At 39.6% G+C, this 10667-nt stretch overlaps 1 long non-coding RNA gene across 2 annotated transcripts in view; it reads right to left on the bottom strand.

Annotated features, from left to right (window-relative positions):
* Positions 1–215: 215 nt before the first annotated feature.
* LOC120093828 (uncharacterized) overlaps positions 216–10667 on the bottom strand; it is a 143713-nt gene continuing 133261 nt past the window's right edge. Inside the window, exon 3 of one of the 2 annotated variants that reach the window (XR_015624941.1) lies at positions 216–1951. This is a non-coding gene — a long non-coding RNA (uncharacterized LOC120093828). The remainder of the gene's footprint in view (positions 1952–10667) is intronic. The other variant, XR_015624940.1, reaches the window with a different exon arrangement.

Below are 10667 nucleotides of genomic sequence, written 5' to 3'. Positions count from 1 at the left end.
CTAGAGTGCTCAGTGCATTTTTTATCATAGCTGTCGTGATGGGGATGAGTCGAAGCAGCAGATGAGAAGTATGATGTGAGACACAGGACTTGAAGAGGTGTGGAGCCTGAGAGGATAACGTAGCAGACATGCGGAACAGGCAGATCTGGAGCTCTAGCGCACAGCACAACACCATAGATACTCTTGTTAAATAAATGATTTGGAACTAGGCGAGATGAGAGATTATTAACTTTATTGCAGTAACCAACCATTTTGCTACCAGTGAGCATCCTATAATATCATGTCTTAGCCATTTCCTCTGTGTTATCACAATTTTTCCTAGTTTCACTGTTATTACTAACATTATATACAAACATGAGTGTATCTTTTTTGTCTTTTTCTTTTTTCACTGCTACTATGTCCACATTGGAAAAGGAAACAAATATCAACTAAGAAAGAGGGTCACAAAGGAAGTATTCAATGTATGTAAGGGAAAAAAGAGAAAAGAGAAAGTGGTCTGCAGGATATGAGGTCTAGAAATGAATATCAAGTGGGAGTTGGGAGGAGGGTTCCCACGGGACAGTAGGTGGGAATGCTGAGAATTGGAGCCCAGCTAGAAGGCTGACCCCACTTTGGCCAAACCAAGCTTCCCCCAGGAGAGCAGTAGAAACCCTAAGGCCTCTACTACTCTTTCCCTTCGGGGAAAAAAATGTAAGATGCAGTCCAGGCATCTGAAAGACTACCCTGAAAAGTTTTACAGCTTTCTCTCCATCATAGGACACAGGCATGTGAAATATAGAGGCAATTCTTCCCCCTCACTGCTCCTGCTGCAAGAATCAGGAGCATCTGAGAGATACACCGTTCAATTCAGGGCAGAAATTAACTCTCACACTCATTTAATCTCCACTCTTGCAAATGTGTCTCGTGATGGTTTTGCTCATGTGTACATTTTGCAGTTAGATCTTGGAATTGTTGCTTCTCTGCCCAGTCTACTTACAACATCCTTTTTTAAAAATCATTTTAATTTTTTTATTTTAATTTTTATTCATTTACATTCTACTCATTGCTCTCCTCGTTTTCCCACACTTCCTCATCCCATTCCTCCTCCTTGCCTCTGAGAGGGTGCTTCCTGCACCAGGTCTCCGCCTTCCCTGGGGCCTCAAGTGTCCTGAGGATTAAGCACATCTTCTCCCACCGAGGCCAGACCAGCAGTCCTCTGCTATGTATGTGCCAGAGGCCTCAGACCAGCCCATGTATGCTCTCAGTTGGTGGCTCCGTCTCTGGGAGCTCCCTGAGGTCTGGGTAAGTTGAGACTGCTGGTCTTCCTATGGGGTCACTCTTCCCTTCAGCTTCTTCAATCCTTCCTCTAATTTAACCATAGGGGTCCCAACTTCAGTCCAATGACTGGTGTAAGTATCTGCGTCTGTCTCAGTCAGCTGTTGGTAGGGCCTCTCAGAGGACAGCCATGCCAGGCTCCCATCTGTAAGCACATACCTTTTTAAGTTTTTGAGATTACAACGTATTTATGACATTTCCTCCTTCCCTCTCCTCCCTCCAAGGACTCCATATACTCCTTCTTTCAAATTTATAGTCTCTTTTCATTATGTTATTACATACAAACCAGCCAAACTAAACAAAAAAAGAGGCAATCCAAAGTTACGATTAGAGATGAAAAGAGAGACATTATGATAGATTCTGAAGAAATTCGGAGATTCATAAAAATGTACTTTTAAAATCTGTATTCCACCAAACTGCAAAACCTAAAAGAAATGGGTAGATTCATTGACAGAGACAACCCACCAAGGTTAATTAAGATAAAGTAAAAAATTTAAATAGACTTATAACACTCAGTGAGAAAGAAGTAGTCGTTTAAAATCTCCCAGTAAGATGTGGCCAGAGGCAGGTGCATTCCATGCAGAATTCTATCAGGCTTTCAGAGAAGATGTCATCAATCAATGTGGCTCAAACTTTACTGCAAAATAAAAAAGAGAGGAACCTTTATAATTTTTTTATGAAATCAGCATTGTTCATACTAAAGATAATGCACCACCAACAAAATAAAATTATAGACAACTATCTCTAATGAACATAGACATGAAAATTTTATACATAGCATTTGCAAACTATGCAAGTACACATCAAATAATTATCTGAATGTTCAAGTCAGCTCCATTCCAGAGATACAGGGATAATTCAACATACATAAATCAATGTGTGATCCACCACACACTAAAGGACAGAAATCACATGATTTTCCTCATTAGATACATGAAAAGTCTTTGATTAAAATCTAACATCCATTCATGAGAAAAAAATCTCAGAGAGATTAGGGATACAGAAGACATAGCTCAATACATTAAAAGCATATACAGGAAGCCTACTGCCAATATCATCAAAACATTTCCACTAAAATCAGAAACAAGAAAAGGCTGTCCATGCTCCTCATTACTGTTCAACACAGTGCTTAAAGTCTTAGCCAAGCAACAAGACAGATAAAGGAAATAAAGGAGGCACAAACAGGAAAGGAAGAAGTCGAGATTGGAGCATCTTTATTTGCAAACAGCCTGATTCTTTATATGAAACAGCCTGAAAAACTCAACCAGAAAGGTGCTACATCTGATAAATACAATGTATCAGCAATATAACAGGATACTAAGTTAACCCTCAAAACCAACAGCTTTCAGATATATAAGTAAGAACCTGTTTAGAAACAAAACTAAGAAAGAATACCATTCCACTCTCTTAAAAAATAAATATCGGAATATATCTAACTAAAGAAGCAAAATAATTGCAGAATGAAAACTTCAGAACACTAAAAAAAAGAAATTACCACAGCATGGAGAAATCTCTCATGCTCATACATGGGCAGGTTTACTGTTGTGAAAATAGCCATCTTACCAAAAGCTATCTACATGTTCAATACATTCTACATCAAAACCCCAATGCAATTATCCTCAGAAATTGAAAAAGATCAATACTAAATTTTATATGGGATTACAAAATATGTGGGATTGCCAAAATAATACTGAAAAACAACAAAATCACTGGAGGCCTCATCATTCTAGATTTCAAGTTATGTTACAGAGCTACAGTAGTGAAACAGTGTGGCACTGGAAAAAAATCAGGCTTGGTGAATTGAGGACTCACTTATAAACCCATAATTCATTATCTCCTACCCTTGGCACTGAACAAAATTCTTTGATGACACTGTTTATTAACCATGAGTAAATAATACAGTATAGAAGGAAATGTTCTGTAAGTTGTTTCTTTAAAGGAGTAAGGCTAGGCACATCTGTGGGGATGGGAGGAATTTTTTTATACCTGTATAATCTAGAGTCTCATGTACTTCTCTTCTTCAACCGGGATGCTAGAATGGGTCTTTCTTGAATTTTTTAACCTCAATGGAATTCACTAAGCCTTTCAGCCTGGCCCCGGGACAAGGGGAAGTGGGTCTCTATTCTGGTAAATTGTACCCATTGTTCAGGAAAGCTGGCTAAAACCCTGCTATTATCTCTCCTCAGTCATGCCTAGCTGCTGAGAAGACACTGTATTGAGTAACAGTACTTGTTCATTATTTTAGATGCTTTGTGTGGATTTAACTCTGTAAAATTTTTATTATATATACCCAGCTAACTACATTTTAGTCACATATACATTGAACATTAAATCTGCCAAAAATCACTTTAACATAATTACTTGCAGAGAAGTTGTTTAAAAGATGTTAACAAAGATCAATACTTAAATAATTACTTAAATGAAATAATTACTTAAGTGAACCTTAGCTTTGAAAAGTCAATTTTCTAAGTAGCCAAGTCTGAAACACAAGCAGCAGAAAACACAAAACAATTTACTTAACCAAACATAATAAGATAATCATAGAATGTCACTACTAGCAGATGTTCTGTAAGGACATCTTATTGCTGCAGACGAGAAGAAATTTGCTTCTGTTTTATGTTGTCTTTACTCTGGAACTTTCTGAAAAAATGGACTTGTTTTTATGAGGATCCCAAACTGTAGGGTTTTATAACTGAGGTGAGAGACTAATTTCTCTTGTATATACCCTTATCAGTTCTGGGCTAAATGTGTGTTAAAGATAGACTAAGTTCTCAAAATTGATACAGAGCAACTCAAGGGTATCGAATGGTTCAGTGTCCAAAAATCTTGACCTTTCACATTTTTTGCATTTTTACAATGAGACCTGGATGTGTGGGGTTCTTTTGCTCATTCTGTGTCTGACATGAATATACATCAGAGCCCAAGATGGGTTAACTGGGTTGCGTCTGAAAGTTGGATATGATCTGGGTGAGGTAAAGTCAGTTGTATACAGGGGATTAGGTTAACATGAGGGATTTATGTTCTTGTCCAAGTCTCAGATTGGGGACAGCACGGGATTGCTCAGAATAGGCTAGAGCAGTGGATGCGGGACCCTGTTGAGGAAAATATTTAATAATACCTGAACCTTTTATCCCGTGCTAGCGTCGGCACCCGTAGAGCCACGTGGCACTGCAAGGTACTTTTATCTCAGCAGCTCTATGCTGCCCCCAAGTACTTTCAGACCCAGGCAGCCCCCAAACCATTCCAGTGTGGCAAGGTACCACACTGGTCCCTAGAGTTAGTTCCGGCACCAGAGGGCCATATGGAACTAACCATAATTTATCTCTGGTTAGTATCTCTCCCAGCGGTTCTCTACTAGCCTCGAACTCTCTGGTTCCAGCTACCCAGTAAAATCTTGTGCCAGCTCTCATCTGCATATGGACGTCAACCTACAGGACCCAGGATAGATCTAGGGGTTGGAGATTGTCTGTGGCGGGGAGGATCAGGCAGACTCACCTGCATGGGGCTTACTACAAGATATGCAGGACCTGACAGAACATAGAGGCTGCATATAGCAGAAGAGAAATGAAGTCAATTGGTAGGAGAATGAATATGATAGATTTATTTTATTTTGTCTTATGAGTATGAGCGTTTAGTTGCATGTATGTCTTTGTAAAATGTAAGTGTTTGGTGCAGGTTAGCAGTCAGAAGAGGCTGTTGGATACCCTGCAACTAGAAGTAAAAACAGTGGGGACCTGAGCTCTCTGAAACCAGCAAGTGTTCTTAACCACTGAGCAGTCTCTCCAGTCCTATGAATAGTTTTAAACTCCTCAGGTAAATTCAACAGAGCCAGATCCTAATAAATTGAGGCTTAGTCTGCAGGTGGCAAACAGACAACAATCATGAATGCAACAGCATTTTAATATACTGGATTAACAGGGAGGCCTAAATTAGCCTAGGAGAGGTCTCAGCCAGCAGAAAATTCATGGGAAGAATGAGTGTCTTAGCTGAACAAGAAGAACAAGAAGTTCTAAGACAATTTTCAGATGTAACAGAGTCATGGTTTGAATATAAAGTGACCCCTTTAAAAAAAGGCCCTTTTTTAAAATATCTGTTCACTAACTGGTGGCAATGTTGAAAAGCGATTGGTTTGATGAAGCATCAGTTTTCACCAGTGGAATAATCCAGTCATGTGTTTATACTGAAGGTACTATTAGGAGACAGGGTCCATTTGATGGTGGGAAGTAGGTAGCTGGGTATGTGCCTTTGAAGGCTATGCATTTTTCCATGACTAAAATGTATCAGCTTCCTGGTTGCCATGAGGTGAGTAACTTTCCTCTACCATGCTCTTGCACTAAATTGTTTCCACCTTGCCACTGCCCTGTAAACAACAGAGCCAGCAGGCTGTGAACAGACATCTTTAAACTGTGAACTAAAATATGTAGCTCGTAAATTCACTCAAGCGTCTCGTCACAGTGGTGATAAGTAACATGAGTGGCACACTGAAGCGCGCAAAGCTCCTGAGATCTGTGAAATTATTGAAATTGCTGCTCGAGAATGTAATGTAAAAGCTGTCAGTGTAAGGAGCACAGGGGGCAAACTATGAAGGACTTGGACTGCCTTCTTCACCTTCTTCTCTCTTACTCTTTGCATTATTCTCTTGAAAGAGGGTCTCTCAATGAACCAGAATTTTGCTGTTTTGACTAAACAGCAAGCTTACGGGATCCACCCACTTCCATCCCCAAACAGTGAAGTTATTGGCGTACACAGCCATGCCCAGCATTTATTATTCATTTTAATGTGGCAATAGAAATTTTAACGTGGGTTCTTATGCTTCTTTTTTTGCAAAGTCTCTTTAACCATGGAGTCATCTCCCAAATCTAAGACTTGGAATTTCTAACAGGTGAATGAGTTGTCTGTAGACAGAGCTCTTGGTTATAATTCTAAACGCTTGCTAAAATTACAGATGTGACTTAATGAGAAGAGGATGCAAAAGGAAGAACATTGTTGATTTAGGAAGATGATTCGGAAGAGCTTGTCCACATATTGAATCTAAGCAACTGAGAATCTGAATAATTATGACAAGCAGATACATATCAAATACAAATCATTCGTTCAGATTAGTGCAGACTAAAGAGGTTGAATCATTGGGTCTTGCAAGGAAGGTTCTGAAATAGTTATGGGAATGGTACATAAGCTAAGATTAATCCTGAGGAGCCAAATCATAAAAATAAAATATGATAACCAGTTATATGTGACAATATAAACATACATTTCAATAAATGCATGTCCTAAGGATTTAAGGTAGAATGATGTGGCCTGACAGAAGGTACAAGTTATACTTGTGAATAGTGAGAATCTTGAATGAAGAAGAGATAACCATCCAAAGCAGTCAGCACAAGAATTAACAGCCCAAAGATTCCCTTGATCTGACCCAGAGATGAGTGTGATGTGAATAGATGTCCAATCCCTGATAACATGTGAACGGCCGTAGGAGGTTACAGCAAGTATTCGGAGAAAGCCGAGGCTCTTTGAGACTACTGACTATCGGCCTAGAATACAAATATCACAGTGGAAAGGTTTAGCAAAACAAAAAGAATGAAAGATTTCATCAGAGAAGAGGTACCCCAGAGTGTGGTTGACTGTAAATCTGGGGTTTATTGATAAGATCTCAGCAGAGCAATAACACACAGTAGATTCTGCTTTATATCTGCCAACTGGTAAACCCACAGCCCAAGGGCTGCTGCAGACTAGAAAAGGTGCCTGATGCATAACGATGAGAGTGAGGTGAGGCAAGTTTCTAGATCTGATGACAGCAACAGGATATTCCCAATGAGTTATCCTCTTATTCAACTGCATTATCCAGCATGCATAATGATGCTGAATTTCTTTGACAACGTTAACAGCTTTCTGAAAATGGAAGACTAATAGCTCTTAGTCAGGGCTGGGAACATGAGTCAGTTCACTGCCAAAGTGTCACTCCCATCTTCTGTGGGCCCGTCTTCAAAGCAAGCTCTTCAATATAAACTATGTTTTCCATTTCCTGTGCTAAATGGCATTTAATTTTGGGGGGAAATGGTATGTGTTTCTGCCATATATGGAGACTTCAAATGAGATAGCCAGCCTTCGATTAATCAGCTCTCCTAAGTAGTTTCTGACAAAAGTCAATTTATGCCACCCATTTGGGCTCAGTGAATCATTGCTGCACTCTTTTAAGTTTTACCTATATCAGGAAGGCAAGGATTGACAGGATTAACACTGTTCAGCATTACTTTACATAATAGCAATTGTTCACCTCAAATAAGTAAAGTTTTGTAATGTCAGACAATAAAGATACTAGGTTATAGAGAATATCAGAAGAAAGTTATCATCCAAGCTTCTCAAAGGAAACAGCACTAAACGGAACTTTGTCCCAGGGCTCAGTGGATAAACTGATGCCAGGGTCTCTAATTTGAATAATAAAAACAACTTAAGGAAGGAAGGGATTTAGCTCACAATTTACAGTACAGTCCATCATGGTAGGGAAGTCAAGGTAGTAGGTGGTTGAAGTGTAAGACTCTCAGAGAGAATCTTCCCTCAGGAGGGAGATCCTCGAGCCCAATGACCAGTCCAAGTCCACAGGCTGCAATCTGCAAGAGGATTTTTATTGATCAGGATACACAGGTATCTGTGGGCGTCCCAGTCAATTCGGAAGACTGGCGCGCCTAGCAGAACCAGGGACGGGTTTTTATAGGGCATTAGGGAGCAGAAGCAGGCTTACAGAAGCAGATGCATGGTTACAGGGATGTGACAGGATGTGGAGTAAATGAGGCATACGTGTATGTTACCTATTTTGGCTATAATCATAACAGTGAGTTAGCAAAAAGTACATGGTGGTCAGGGCTTCTGGGGGGGTCAGGGACTGTTTTTTTTCTTGTCAGGTGGCCCATGGAGCAATGTCCATAATTTAGTCTGGTTTCTGTATTTTGTTTTCTTTTATGGTCTGTTTCGTCTAAATGATGGGTCAGCTTGTCCCACAAAGCTTGGACACATCTGAACTTTCCCAGGCTCATTTTAGTTCTGAGTCTGTGTATCTAAAAACTTACTTTTTACTTTTATAGTTGAGGGCCTTGGGCCCCTCCTTTCTGGGAGGGGGTCTTTCAGAAGCACCTGGTCAGAAGAAAACAATTCACCTTGTGCAAAACTTCTTCCGTTTTTCAGTCCAGGATCCTCCTTCCCATGGAATGTGGCCACCCACAGTGGGTGGTGAGTATAATCATGATAATTCCCAGAAGAAATGCAAAGAGGCCCATCTCTCTGTTAAGTTAAGACTAGTGGCTACAGAAGCTCATACCAGTTTTAACTCATCCAGGACTCCTGCTATTTCAGCACACCAAGGAGAGTCAACCTAGACGTACATAAACTTCTTACAATACCCAACGCACAAAACATTCATGGTCCCAGAAATTTTTTAATTAATCATTTTTCTTGAAGACTTCAGCAAGCATTACAAAAGAAGTTGGAATGAGACAAATTGAGAAATGAAGAGAAAATAAAGAATCGGGATGTACAGAACATGATCCTGCCTGGATGGCACAAAAGTAGAAACTAAAAATGTGATGACCAACAGGGGATGTGTAATAGGAACAATGCTCAACTTCTTAGTGACATGTGGAGAAGGAAAGGAGGAAAGAATGGAGTATGTAACTCCAGATCACTGGGGTGTTAGCTGACAATTGAAAGGTCGGCCTAAGAAAGTACAACAGGAGGTACTAGCAAGAGGGAGTAGCAAGCTTTAGAACCTGAATACATCAGGTAATAGACTCATTCAGAATTAAGTTAGAGCATGGTTCTGCTAGAAGGAGAGAGTTAAAGGGAGCAGCTCTGTTATAGTTGATGTAGTAAAAAAAAGGCTGAACTAATTTCATGGTCTGCTCTTGCAGCTAACACATTTGGAAAAATATGATAAATATAAGGGCAAGAGTTTCTATAAACTTTACCTTTTACGAGAGATTTTGTAGGGAGCCCGTTGTGTGTTCTGCTCTACAGTCACAATCAGGGGTCATAGCTTAGTGATTAAAAAAAAAAACTTTCTGAATAGACAATCCTCAGATAAACCACGTGATTGAATATACACATACAAGCTAGAAAAACACCAATCCATATTAGATAGATAGATAGATAGATAGATAGATAGATAGATAGATAGATAGATAGATAGATAGATAGACAGATAGATAGATACATAGATACATAGATAGATACATAGATACATAGATAGATACATAGATAGATACATAGATAGATAGATGATACATAGACACATAGATAGATACATAGATACATAGATAGATACATAGATACATAAAGTATAATTGTATGATAAAAGTCATTCTATAAGTACATCTGTCACACCTGCCTGTACAATGCTGCACCTTCCAATAGAAAGGCCAATGTGTCTAATAGATGCAATACACACAAAAAGGGAGTGATTTTTCTTTCACACAAAACAGGTAGATGCCCAGTTTCATCACCTTATTGAAGTTCACATGAACACTAAAATTGTTTTGGATGTTATACGATAAAACTTTCTAAATTCCCTCAGAGCCTTATTTTAAATAGCAAACACTGGCATCCACAGTTCGTGCTTCCTACAAAACTGCAGAGCCCTGCCTGACTTCATGGATGCCTTCGCCTCTTGGTGCTAGACTAAGATTTTCCAACCCCTTCTCTCTATCCTCCACTTGGCCGTTTGCTATGTCAACAATCAGCCTACAGACTTTCGGTGTCTGTGTTCCGATCCCCAAACATCAGGGCTCCTATAGGCAGAAATGAGACAGCCTATTAAACTCAAGGCCCACTTCTTTGTTAGAAGTGGGCAGAACAAATGGCTTTAGAGAGGAGAGAAAAATAAAAAAGTGTAACACAAATGATAATTTCCCCCTTTGTTTCTACAATATAATTATCTGTAGAATAAAAAGACCCTTGAGAAGGGAAGAGGAGAGGAGGCAAAAGGATAGCAAGATACTTATATTCATAACATTCAAAAGGATAATATTCCTATTCCTAAGAATAACATAATAATGCCTAAAAGCTTGGGTGTGGCTCATTGGTATTTGCCAGCCCAGGCTTTGATCCTTTTTTTTTTTTTTTTTTTTTTTTTTTTTTTTTTTTTTTTTATTAACTTGAGTATTTCTTATATACATTTCGAGTGTTATTCCCTTTCCCGGTTTCCGGGCAAACATCCCCCTCCCCCCTCCCCTTCCTTATGGGTGTTCCCCTCCCAACCCTCCCCCCATTGCCGCCCTCCCCCCATAGACTAGTTCACTGTGGGTTCAGTCTTAGCAGGACCCAGGGCTTCCCCTTCCACTGGTGCTCTTACCAGGATATTCATT

Source organism: Rattus norvegicus, chromosome 7, assembly GCF_021556685.1.
Source record: "Rattus norvegicus strain SHRSP/BbbUtx chromosome 7, alternate assembly SHRSP_T2T, whole genome shotgun sequence".
Taxonomy (NCBI): Eukaryota; Metazoa; Chordata; class Mammalia; order Rodentia; family Muridae; genus Rattus; species Rattus norvegicus.
Note: the sequence above shows the minus strand (reverse complement) of the source record. Positions and strands in the feature narration are given on the sequence as shown.